The 13179-nt window shown below is 37.5% G+C and overlaps 1 protein-coding gene across 12 annotated transcripts in view; it reads left to right on the top strand.

The window, feature by feature from the left end:
- LOC131430898 (uncharacterized) overlaps positions 1 to 13179 on the top strand; it is a 128902-nt gene that overhangs the window by 70204 nt on the left and 45519 nt on the right. The gene's annotated exons all lie outside the window — the stretch shown is intronic.

Genomic DNA, 13179 nt, shown 5'->3' with positions numbered 1-13179 from the left:
ATAAATATAATACATTTCTGCTTTAGTTTACCCATGGCTTATCTTGATTCTCCGGTAACTAGCAGGCCAACTTAGAACTATCGGCGATAGATTTTTAGAACCTAATTTGAAGCGCTTGTATCTCTGTGAATTTTCCTCATTTAACTTGATTCGAAAAAGTTTAAAAATGTTTTAATTTGTCAACGGGTAGTGTGTATACAGAAATCTCTATTTACATACGAACAACGCGGTGGCGCAAGTTGTGTTATGATGATAATCATAGATAATTATTTTTCAATAAATGCGGCTAAATACAAAGAACTATCTCTCGGCATAATCTCTCAGACTCTTTTATTAAACCAAACAATAATCGTGTAACCTAATTGAATAGATAGAAATTGATTTAGTCGTATAAAGCATAATATTTTGGACTAATCTTGCTTCCAAGAATCTTATAGAAGGGATCCAGACTAAGTGTAGCAAAAATAATGCAATGCAAATCGTTATGCAGTATCGATTTGAACAAGCTGTTGTCCCACCAGGAATAAAACGTTTCAAAAGATTCGGAACTTAGTACAAATAAGTTGCACCGACTCACATATATAGAACTCTCAGATGCAATAAAATACAGTATTAGAGATAAACTCAAGACAAGCTGATCTACGATTTTACATGGATCATTTAAATCCTTACTAAACTCGGTTCATTCAGTAAAAACCATTCAAGCGAAGAGGTTGTGTTTCGATTGTACTGGCTCGTGAGTTAACGGCTGCTACCGAGACAATTCTAAGCTTCAGGTAGTTAAACTGCCCATAGCAAACGCAATATTCGGGGCGTTTCCCGACTGGAAAGCTAGCAACGAAGGCCATCCCGTTCATACGCACAGAGGTGTAGAGACACAGAGGTGCGAGAGCATAGAAGTGACGAGTCACAGAGGTGCCATCGCATAAAGGTGCGAAGACGAAGGGGTGCAAAGGCACAGAGGTGCTAAAGCAACCCAGTGCTGATCTACCAGGTACCAGAATTTGTACGCTGCGTAGGATCAAAAGAGACGGCATATATCGCGAGGTGCTACACTGCAAGCATCGCATTTGATCGCCACCAAGAGCAAAAGCACTGTACCTGGGGTCAGGTACAGCAAGTGCAGTGGTGTTCACAACGACGGCAGAGCAACTGAGATAGCAGTAAACGACAGAAGACTGCCAATTGGAAACAGCAAAAGACTGCCAATTGGAAATCGTTGGAAGAGCTTCACGTCGTTCTTCACGATAAAGGAACAGAGACATCAGCTACAAGGTAGATTTAATTTAATTTATTTTTTATTTCTTATATCTGAAATTTTACTAAACATAAGTTTTTATTTTGGTATTATTAATTTACAAAAAAAATTTAATGTAATGGATGATCTCATGGAAGATCATCCGAATCCGATTCCGGATACTAGTAAAAGTTTAAATACTCCGAGGGCTAAACATTATCCACAGGGTACCACTGGGCCATGGATAGTCTATCTTCGAAAAAAAGAAAAGATTTTAAACTTGATGCAAATTACAAAGGATTTGACATCACATTTCTCTGAAGTTAAAGAAATCTGTAAGGTTAATAGAGATAAAATTCGAGTTGTAGTTAACGACTTGAAACAGGCAAACGATATTGTAACCTGTAAATTATTTGCTATTGAATATCGAGTTTACATTCCATCGAAGGAGGTAGAAATTGACGGTGTTGTGACTGAAGCAAGTCTGACAGCAGATGATTTACTTAAAAATGGAGTTGGCCGTTTTAAAAACTCCATGCTTGAGGGAGTTAAGATACTCGAGTGCAAACAATTGTACTCAGCATCTATTGTCGATGGAAAAAAGTCTTATCGTCCCTCAGATTCGTTTCGCGTAACATTTGCCGGATCTGCATTGCCTAGCCATGTCTATATCGATAAAATTCGTCTTCCTGTTCGGCTTTTCGTACCGCATGTTATGAATTGCACGAACTGTAAAAAATTCGGACATACAGCTACTTACTGTAGTAATAAGTCCAAATGTATCAAATGTCAAGGGCCTCATAAGGATAATCTTTGCGATAAAGATGTTGAAAAATGTGTTTATTGTGGGGAAAGCCCTCATGATGATCTTTCAGTGTGCGCTGCATTTAAGCTGCGTAAAGACAAAATGAAGCTTTCTTTAAAAGCACGGTCTAAGCGCACATATGCAGAAATGCTCAAAACGGTCATACATGTCTCCCCTTTGGAAACCGAAAACGGTTTTTCAAATCTTGCGGAGCCAGAGGAATCTGACTCTGACGGAAATAGTGAAGATACCTCGTTTGTCACTCCTCAAGGGTCTGTTAAGAGGAGATTAACAAACCACAAAATACCAAAAAAGACACCTAAAATTATACCTTCAAAAAAAGATCCCCGTGTTAAAGCTAAAAAGCCAAATTTAAAACCAAAAACTGTGCCTCCTGGTTTGTCAAATTCACAAACCAATCCAGGAACTAGCTCAAGAAAAGACAATAATCCAGTGGGCTCCATTTCACATTCACCAACAGGATTACTGAAATTTTCGGAAATTGTAGAATGGATTTTCGCTGCATTCAATATTTCTGAACCTCTAAAGACCATCATAACAGCATTCCTTCCAATAGCTAGAACTTTTTTGAAACAGTTATCAGCTCAATGGCCAGCTCTTTCAGGTTTTGTATCATTTGATGGATAATTTATCATCCGCCGCAAATGATTCAATCACTGTCCTGCAGTGGAATTGTCGAAGCATCATGCCAAAACTTGATTCATTTAAAGTTTTGTTGCATAGTCAAAAATGTGATGTATTTGCTTTGTGCGAAACATGGCTTACATCAAACATAGCCTTAAATTTTAATGACTTTAACATTATACGTCTCGACAGAGACTCCCCGTATGGTGGAGTGCTTTTAGGAATTAAGAAATGTTATTCCTTTTATAGATTAAACATTCCTTCGACTTCTAGTATAGAAGTTGTTGCTTGTCAAATAAACATTAAAGGAAAGGACATTTGCATTGCTTCGGTATATATTCCTCCAAGAGCTCAAGTTGGACAACGACAGCTTAATGAAATTGTCGAAGCCCTTCCTGCTCCACGTTTGATTTTAGGAGATTTCAATTCGCACGGAATGATGTGGGGTTCCGTTTACAATGATAGCAGATCATCTCTAATATATAATATTTGCGACAATTTTAGCATGACGGTACTAAATATGGGTAGCATGACACGGATCCCAAGACCTCCTGCACGTCCAAGTGCATTAGATTTATCTCTTTGTTCGACTTCAATTCGACTAGATTGCACCTGGAAAGTATTTCCTGATTTACATGGTAGCGATCATTTACCAATCATCATCTCAATTAGCAGTAACAAAGGCATTGCTAATTCAGTTAATATTCCATATGATTTGACAAAAAATATTGACTGGATTAAATACCAAAGTAATATTTCAAGTGTCTTAACTTCAATGGAAGAGCTTCCCCCACTTGAAGAATATGACTTCCTCGTTTGTTCGATTCTGGAGGCCGCAGAACAAGCCCAAACCAAACGATTTCTTGGTCCATCGTCTAACAGAAGACCTCCAAATCCTTGGTGGGACAAAGAGTGCTCAGATGCTAAACACGCGAAACAAAATGCTTTCAAGACGTTTTTAAAACGAGGAGGAGGAACTCCTCAGAATTTTGAAAAATTCTTGGTTTTAGAAACCAAGTACAAGAACATACTTCGGGTTAAGAAATGCAGCTATTGGAGACATTTTGTGGAAGGTTTGTCAAGAGAAACCTCAATGAGCACTCTTTGGAATACGGCCAGACGAATGAGGAATCGTAACGTAGGAAATGAGAGTGAGGAGTACTCGAATCGATGGATATTTGATTTTGCGAGGAAAGTTTGTCCAGATTCCGTTCCTACGCATAGCATTGTTAGGGAGTCTTCTTCAAATGATGATTCCATTGATAGCCCCTTTTCAATGATGGAATTTTCCATAGCACTCATGTCTTGTAACAATAACGCTCCTGGATTGGACAGAATTAAATTCAACTTGGTGAAGAATCTGCCCGACCTCGCAAAAAGACGTTTGTTGGAATTGTTCAACAAGTTTCTTGAGCAAAATATTGTTCCACCTGACTGGAGACAAGTGAAAGTTATCGCCATTCAAAAGCCGGGGAAACCAGCTTCCAATCACAACTCATATAGACCCATTGCGATGTTGTCCTGCATCAGAAAATTGTTCGAAAAAATTATTCTACGACGTCTCGACACTTGGGTCGAGACGAACGGTTTGTTGTCAGATACTCAGTTTGGCTTCCGTAGAAATAAAGGGACGAATGATTGCCTTGCATTACTTTCGTCTGACATCCAAATTGCCTTCGCTCAAAAGCAACAAATGGCATCTGTATTTTTAGACATTAAAGGAGCATTTGATTCAGTTTCCATTGATGTTCTTTCAGACAAGCTCCACCAACATGGACTCCCAGCGGTTATAAATAATTATTTGCACAACCTTTTGTCAGAGAAACGCATGCATTTTTCACATGGCGATTTGGCAACAATCAGAATTAGCTACATGGGTCTCCCGCAAGGCTCATGCCTCAGTCCGCTCCTCTATAATTTTTACGTGAATGACATTGACAGCTGTCTAGTAACCCCATGTACACTAAGACAATTGGCAGATGATGGCGTGGTTTCAGTTACTGGATCCAAAGCTATTGATCTGCAAAAACCATTGCAAGATACCTTAGATAAATTGTCCGTTTGGGCTGTTCATCTTGGTATCGAATTCTCTGCGGAGAAAACAGAGCTGGTCGTCTTTTCAAAAAAGCATGATCCCGCGCAACTTCAGCTTCATATGATGGGAAGAATAATCGAACAGGTTTTGACTTTCAAATACCTCGGGGTGTGGTTTGATTCCAAATGCACGTGGGGAGGACACATTAGGTATCTGATAACGAAATGCCAACAAAGAGTAAATTTTCTTCGAACAATAACAGGGTCTTGGTGGGGTGCTCATCCGCAAGATCTAATAAAATTGTATCAGACAACGATACTTTCAGTGATGGAATATGGATGCGTTTGTTTTCGTTCCGCTGCAAATTCTCATATTATCAAACTTGAGCGAATTCAGTACCGTTGTTTGCGAATTGCTTTAGGCTGCATGCATTCGACACATACAATGAGTCTTGAAGTTCTGGCGGGAGTTCTTCCATTAAAAGATCGATTTTGGGAGCTTTCATCACGCCTGCTAATAAGATGTGATGTGCTGAATCCCATGGTAATTAATAATTTCGAACGACTAGTCGAGCTTCGATCTCAAACAAAATTCATGACAGTATATTTTAACCATATGTCACAGGAAATCAACCCTTCAAGATATATTCCTATCCGTGTCAGCCTCCTAAATGTACCTGACTCAACTTTATTTTTCGACACATCCATGCAGCGCGAAGTGCGTGGAATCCCGGACCACCTACGCTCTATGGAAATCCCAAAAATATTTTCAAGTAAGTTCAGGCATATTAACTCTGAGAAAATGTTTTACACGGACGGATCGCGAATGGAAGAAGCGACAGGGTTTGGTATGTTCAACAATAATGTTTCGGCCTCATTCAAGCTTCAAGAACCTGCATCTGTTTATATAGCAGAGTTAGCAGCAGTTCATTATAGCTTGAATGTAATCGTCACATTATCTCCAAACCATTATTTCCTCTTCACAGATAGTCTGAGTGCAATTGAAGCCATTCGCTCAAACGCTGCTGGCAAAAATGAACCGTTTTTCTTGGGTAAAATAAAACAGTGTCTGAACGACATATTGAATAATAATTATCTAATCACAATAGTTTGGGTTCCGGCTCATTGCTCCATTCCAGGCAATGAAAGAGCCGATATTTTAGCCAAACGTGGTGCTATTGAGGGTGAAATTTATGAGAGACCGATTGCTTTCAACGAATTCTATAGCGCGTCTCGCCAAAGAACACTTGCCAGCTGGCAAGCTTCTTGGGATAAAGATGATCTGGGTCGGTGGATGCACTCAATTATTCCTAAAATATCGACAAAGGCATGGTTCAGGGGACTGGATGTGAGTAGAGATTTCATTCGTGTGATGTCCAGACTCATGTCCAATCACTACACGTTAGATGCACATCTCCTTCGAATTGGACTTTCCGAGACTAATCATTGTGCTTGCGGCGAAGGTTACCGCGATATTGACCATGTTGTTTGGACATGCGTGGAGTTTCGTGATGTCAGATCTCAACTAATAAATTCCTTGCGTACCCAAGGTAGACTATCCAATGTCCCAGTTCGCGACATTCTTGCTTGTCGTGACCTTCCATACATGAAACTTCTTTATCATTTCATTAAATCCATTGGAGTTCCAATTTAAATTTTATTTTATGTTAAACTGTTTTCTCTTCCATGAGTTCAACCAATAGCCAACTATAGGATATTGAATATAAGTGGTGAACTGATACAAACAATCCTGAAATAGTTATAAGATCATGTACAAAATAAATGTATTTTATTTAATGTAATTTAAAATAGCAACTCGCTTGATAAAAACAGTGTTTAGATTAACTAATGAGTACCAACATACTAATATGATATTCGAAATGTATTAGGTTTAAACTACTATGTATTGTGGATGCCACGGCGAAGAAAAACTTATGTATATTGCCTATGAAATAAACGTATTTATGAAAAAAAAAAAAAAAATAAACTCGGTTTACCGCAAGTTTCAGCTAAATTATCATTTACATCAAAACAACAAGTGTCTTATCACTACATGCGTTGTAACAATGATAATGTTCGTTCATGTATCAATAAAATCAAGTTACAATATGAACAAAATTAAGGAATTTGGTTGCGTATGCATTGCTTCCGAAGGATCATTAAAATTACACTATTTCTGAATTTATTGGTTGACGGTTATTCAAATTTTTCACATCCACATTTTTCGATCAAAATAATTAATATCTTCTCTAATCGCTGTTTATAAAATGATTGAGTTTGAACGTTATCTGTTTTGAAAATTATTATGATATAAAATCGTTTCATTTGTCCAGATTTATATCCGGAGGTTGTTCGTATCCAAAATTGATCTTTTAAGTAACTTTGAAATCATCATAATTGACTCTCATTTAAAGGATATTTTCCAAAAATTTTCAAATGTAAAAATTTGTTGAAGGCATTAAATAGAGTAGAATTAATTGTTCTGAAAGAATCTAATTCTCGGTCAATTTTTCAAAAGGGCGTATAAGCAAGTGACAGTTTCTCTTTAATAACTCTCTCTTTTGATTATTGTGATGTGATTTAAAAGATTTTCTTTGATAGCACTATTCTGTTTGAAAGTCGAAAGTTTCGGGTATCATTTCATGCAAAGAGTTGAGTGATAAACGTGGAAACCGCTTGGTAATTAATAGAAGAGAAAGTAAACAAAGAGAAACCTTCACTTGCTTATACGCCCTTTTGAAAAATTAACCGAGAATTGTCATTTTGATCATTCGCCAAAAATGTAAACACTAAAAGTAGAGCAAGTTTGTAATTTGTGACTTTTAGTGCATCCATCATCATCTTTATTTTTGTATTCATTATAGCAGACCCTGTCAGCTTGGGGCGAAATCAATTTTCAGTTCAGCAACGCCATCGCACGGCATCACATTCAACATATCATGTCAATTGTATGGGTGCGCAGTGCTGCTATTTTGGCGCGAACGATTTTGACATTTCTCTCCCCTTCTTCTATGTACGAGATTGGATGCGGACTCGCCTGAGGGCGCCATTCTCGCAAAAAATGATGTTGCCAATGATTTGTTCGGGAAATGTGAGAGCTGGATATCTTGTTAATATGATGTCTTTGATTATAGGTACATTAGAATTATTTCATTTTTAACGTAATCGTGATCGGTCGTGTCTTGCATACAACCCTTTGAACCAATTAGTTCTGTTTCTGAAGCGTCAGTAGTAATTTTTTCATATCGTATTTAGAACCGACTTTAACGTCAATAGTGGTGTAATTCGTACCATGCGCGAACCGGCAGTTTTGTTATTCTCGCTAGCCCCGCCTTGTTGACTGTAAACAAGTAATGACACAATATTTTCATTCTGCTCTATTGACCCGCCTAATTTATTTGCGTGTTGGAATATATTTGTGGCGAAAAAGTTGTACATAGTATAGTTATCTTTAAAGTCCTGGAAGCGAAGGAGCGGAAACTTGTACAATTCATACAATCAATGAACTAATTAAAGCGTATTTAATATGTTTACGTTTCGCCTTTGACTCATCAGTGCATAGCAGTTCAAATTGAACTTCTTAATGCAAGACTCGGTAGTTCAGTTTACACCGCTGAGCAGACGTAAAGTTTCTGTTACTTCAGCAGTCTTCGATGTGTTCTGAAATTTGCTCATTGAAAGCTCACTGAAAAAAAAAACCATCGAGAGCTTTTTACTAAATGCAGTCATTTTCGAGATATATGAGGAACTAAATCGAGAAAAATTGATATTTTATGAGAAAACGCCCTTTTTAAATTAGTTTGGGTTCTCCATCGCCAAATTTAATCCTCATGAAATTTTGAATAAATTATTCTTTGACATCAAGACGATGCGAGCAGCTGTTTTCGAGATATTTTAGAAACAAAATCGAAGAAAAATCGTTGCATTATAAAAATATACATTTTTTTAATAAATTAATTGCGGTTTTCCATAAGCAATACCAAGGCGAACTGTATTAATGTTGCAAAGTACAATATTGAAGATATCATTTGCGAAAAATAGTAAAACAATTGTCGTTTTGCAAACCAACTTCATTATTTCCCATCGGCACCAATACTCATTACAGTTTTCATGTTTTGAATATCTTAATAATAATAGACTTTAACTTTATCTAACCTTTTATTTATTTTTATTTTTATTTTATTTTTTTCAGATTCATATATAATATGATATCTAATTTCTGTGTCTGTTGAAAATAATTTCGCAGCAATCTTATTTTCTGTTTTTGGAATGAAGCAATGATATTTTTACTTTCCATTCAACAGCACCATCGTCATATTCCTCTTGTGACATATAAAAAAGACGAGATTGTTGTGGATTTATCTTGAATTCTTTAAGAAGCGCAATCGTATAAAGCTTTCGCATTTGTTATTGGATGTTCTCTTGCCAAGCCAGCCCGTTGCCATTCGCGTTAATGTTTCACCGATTGCATCACATAGCCCCTTACCGTGCGAGGTTACGAAGAAATGCCAATCCGAATCAATGTTGTATTTTGTTTGAAATTTACAGAGGCTCGCGAAATTTGTTCTATTTTTATATTGAATTGCTTCTGTTATTCGTTGTTTTAAAAACGTTATTCATTTGGAAATGAAAACTTGCAAAGCAATTGTGTTATGCTTCATGGCTTCTGATATTATAACGAAACTAAAATTTTTAGATGGAAAAGGATGAATTGTGCTTGATCATTGTTCCAATGATGACTTTGTACAGCATCTTGAAGAACAAATGAATAATTCTCGGAAAAATCACAAACTACTTATGCTTCAGTTAAGATTGTTGTTTTTTTATATAGTCATGAGCTTCAAGTTTTTCTGTTAAATATGCTACAAAACTGGTTTTGATAAGATTTCTAGATTGCATCCAGTGATCAAACAAGATTTCATTTGAAATTTTCTGCTCAAATGCCTCTAACAAGCTTTCCTCAAGAGTTGAAGAACTGGGGCGTTTCTTGCATTCGCGGAGATAGCAATCTCTTTATCAAACCTAGTTTTTATATAATTGAATTTTTAAATTCCAAATTTTTCGTGGGACACCCTGTAGTTCTGATAGACACGGATAGTCTCGTTGTCCTGGCATAGTTCTACTTATATCATCGTCGTTGAAGAACTGTAGTACTTCACGTTTCATATTGGGATCCAATGGACGGCCACATTTTTTTTGTTAAAAACAGCTAATACTCCTTTCTTTTTAACTAATTCTTTTACCAGTGAAACCGTGTATTTATTCACATTAAATTCAATCCTTCGAAGAGTTGGAAAAATGGATTGCTTCATGGATAACGTCAGAGGAGGACTCTTTTCTTCGAGCCATATCATATCTCGATGTTGTTGGCGAATCTGTTGTATAATTTGGTATCTCGATGTCGCTGGGAGCTAGTTGCTGTGCACTTTCAATCGACACGGGTCGATATGAATATAATCGACAAAATCTGGACCCTTTTTTTAGTCTTGAATGAAAAAATGAATCAGTTTCTACCGACTTATAACAGGTCACATTTGAAATGATTCTTCATACCAAAGTAAGACGCAATCACGACGTCATAAACCTCCCTTAAAACCGTTTCAAACCATTGGGAATAAATCTTGATAACCTCAGCAGGAGGCAAAACAAAAGAGCAGATAATCAAATTTTGGCACTTGAATTGAATGGCAAACACCACCGACAACGGTGCATTCTGTTTATTCTGTTCCCGGGTTTGTCGATCTGCGGTTGCGGCTCGAGTGCCAAGCGCGTATCCTTGTCTGACTCCAGTCGGACGGCTGCAGTGAATTGTTCATCGGGTCGTGCTCGAGCACTCATATGCAAAAATCTAGGTCATCGTCATTTTTTTTCGGGGCTTTCAACAGAGCCTGCCGGGCAAATCTAATTAACGAGCAATCGCATCGTAGCGTAGTTCAATTATGGAACCGTGTAAGGGAAGCACTCTCTTATCTCGAGCGCCCGATGCTAAGTTTTAACTCTTCGGAATAGGTTCCGCACCTTATTCCACACTCTACTGATAATTACTTTCGTTCGTATAGATATGTGTTAGTAATTGCTGCACCGACAGACAGATATAGATTTGAAACGATGGCGGAAAAAAATTGCAGCTAGAATATAACGAACGAAGGGCAGGACGATAGAAACTAGGTTATAATTATTCGGTAAAGGTGGGGCTAAGGCCTTCAGAGAATCATCTTTTTCGGATGTACTTGAGTCAAAATTCGTTTGGCTGATAATGATGATAGTGATGAGTGTTCAATTATCTGAAGAACTGTTTTGAATGCTTATATTTAATTAATCTTTTTGTTCTAAAATTTTGTAATTGCATTTAGATTTCAGATGAGCACGACGCTAGCATAACGAGTTCAACTTTCCGCAGTTTCTGGTTTCCATTCTGTCACATCGCAGTGCAGCGACACGGCAATGATTGACAGGTCGCATAAGTCGAGATGACTCCACTATGTACGTGTTTCGTATTGCAAATTGGTTATGTGTGAGAGCTTTCTGTATCGAAGCGGAAACACCTTTGAGTTACAATTGTCATTCACACGACAATGTGGTACAAATTAATTCTGTACAGTAACGTGACAGTTTAATTTCATCGCCATCAGCCATTAATTAAAGAACATGATTCTAATTAGTTATGGAACTCCACTCAATGTTTGTCCTTGAACTCGCAATCTTGACAATAATAATTCCGTACAGTCACAGATCATTGATCCGTCAAATGCATTGTTTTGTTTTTTAACAAAACAAACAATCGGTCAATCGGTAGTCTAGTCGGTATCCGGGTAATACATCAAGCTATCTTCCAGTTTTGTCAACTATGTATGGCCTAGTTGATAATAAATATTACGAACATGACATCTCTGCAACGCAACAAAAAAACTTACTCTACAATGGAAGACAAAATGATTAGGCAGCTCTTGAGATAGCCCAAAATGAGTTTCACATCACAACAAAGGCGTTGTTGTCTTTTGATAAATAAAGAGTATTTTTTTTTTGCTGGTATCTTTTTGGCAACACTGTTTTTGACAGATAACGCGTGAATCGTGTCTTGTGTTTTTATCAAACTTATTCAGTTTGGTCTATAATTTGATCATGAATCGTCGTTTGGTCTATAAGTTAATCATGGTGCTGGCAAAGTTGGAGGCAGATCCACTTTTTTGTCGAAATATTATATTCAGCGATAAAGCTCATTCCTGGTCTACAAACAAAATTGCAGTATCTGCAGTGAAGACCATCCAGAAGCATTGGACCGTACTTCTTCAAAGTCAATTGGTCGCCTAGATCGTGTGATTTGACGTCTTTGGACTATTTCTTGTGGGGCCATGTTGAGACTCATGTCTACAAGAATAAACCAGCAACGATTGACACACTGGAAACCGCTGTTGAAGCCGATTTATTCGTGAAATACCGGCCGATATGTTGCCCTTGCGCAAGGACTATCTGAAGCGGAAGTTCTATCGATTCCAATAAATTTTTGTGTTTTTTTGAGAATCAAATCCTATTCCTCTTAGAAATCACCCTTTATATGGTCATTCAGCTGCTGGTCGATTCGAGTAAAATCCGCCGAAAAGTGAACAACGGAGAAAAATCAAATAATCGGTAATTCTAAAGACGAAAAAATGTTCCAAAAGAGCTATGGGAGATGTTCTTACATGGAAATATGTGTGCAAATTAGAAGTAAAATGATTATTTTAGTGTCCCAAGTAGTTTCTTCTGACCGAAAAATACAGGTCCGAAATGAAGTAGCAAACCTCCAAATTCTGTATGTGGCTATTTCTATAGCGTTTGGAACCGCGTATTTGATAAAATGTGCAAACTAAACCACGTAAAAGAAAGACCCTTCTCAAAAATTGCTTCAGTATTGAATGATTCCGCGCTGTGAGCAGTTCTGCTGCAGGATGGACGGAAAAGGTGAAGCCTTTTGCGTTAGGGAAAGACGAACGATTTTGATCGTGCGGCTCTTGCTCCAAACAAGTGCGGAAAATATATTAAAGTATGAACACAACTTTCTTTTTCCAAATTCGATTCATACAAAATACAGAAAGGTAATTCAGGTACAGGTTCAGAATTCAGAATTAGAATCCAGGTCCTCATTCATGATTCAGATGTATGCCTCGGATCTCTGTTAAATTTTAAGAATTCCAGTCCAAAATCTTGTTCAAATCCAGAACTAAGGTCCAGAATACTGCTTCCCGGACAGAATTTAGGTTCAGATCCAAAATTTCTTCATTAATTCAGATCCAGAGTCTAAGTCTGGGATAAGAATTCAATTCCAAAACTGAAGTCCATGTTCAGAATTCAGGACACGCGAATCTATGAATTCCTGTCAGGAGTTCAAGTCTAGAACCCAGGTACAAAATTCAGGCCTCATAATTCGAATCCCGATTTCCGCTCAGGAATTCAGGTCCATGTTCTGAAACTAGGTCCA

This window comes from Malaya genurostris, chromosome 2 (assembly GCF_030247185.1).
Source record: "Malaya genurostris strain Urasoe2022 chromosome 2, Malgen_1.1, whole genome shotgun sequence".
NCBI classification, from domain to species: domain Eukaryota; kingdom Metazoa; phylum Arthropoda; class Insecta; order Diptera; family Culicidae; genus Malaya; species Malaya genurostris.
The sequence above is the reverse complement of the archived record's forward strand: the minus strand, read 5'-3'. Positions and strand labels throughout refer to the sequence as shown.